We start from the raw sequence: 831 nt of genomic DNA, 5'->3' as shown, positions 1-831 counted from the left end.
GCAGTATCCAATAGGATTTCCTGTTTTGGGCGGGGCAACTATTTCGTCCAATAAAAAGCCGCCGGACTCATTTTAGGCGGAACATTTTCGCAGATCTGTTGGTGTTGATTAGGGTGCAAGGAAAGCAATTTCAACGCGCTTTCTTTGCCACTTATAGTATGAAGATCAGCGAAACTTGGCAAACTGACTACCTTGCCAGCCAAGAACAACTAAAGTAAACAGGAAAGTTAGAGAAGAAAGGAATTTGTCCAACGTGTCCGTCCCGTGATCACTTGTTTACGGTCATGGCTAGTTGGGATATAGATTATGTCACACTGACGTCAAAAATGTATTTTTGTTATTGTATTTTAGCTAACTCTAACCATATTCCTAACCTTAATCTAATTTATCATAACCTGCTGCGTAAATTCTCCTAACCTGCTACGAAAAGACAATTCTGTAAAATATTGACATAAACTGTATCCCTTCTAGACAAAATCATTGTTTACCTCGTTCCCCTCAGTTTTCAACTCACCTGTAATAGTTTTGTTATTATTATTTATTATTAATATTTATTGATTTGTGTTGAGCCAATAAATAACGATTCATTATTATTTGAATATCAGCCAGTTCTTCACAATTTACCCATGATACATCACGGTTTTGATGCTCTCGAACACAGTCGTCACTAAGTTAACACAGCCACAAAGTCCTAAACCCCACCTATTTCTGAAATGTATGTTCTTAAAATGTGATTTGAAACCTAACCCTAACCACACTGATAACCTTATGCATAATTTTAGCCTTGAATTAAGACCAAAGATATATTTTTTTGAATTTTTTTGTTTTCAT

This window comes from Oncorhynchus masou, chromosome 24 (genome assembly GCF_036934945.1).
Source record: "Oncorhynchus masou masou isolate Uvic2021 chromosome 24, UVic_Omas_1.1, whole genome shotgun sequence".
In the NCBI taxonomy this organism is placed as follows: domain Eukaryota; kingdom Metazoa; phylum Chordata; class Actinopteri; order Salmoniformes; family Salmonidae; genus Oncorhynchus; species Oncorhynchus masou.
This window is presented reverse-complemented; position numbering follows the sequence as displayed.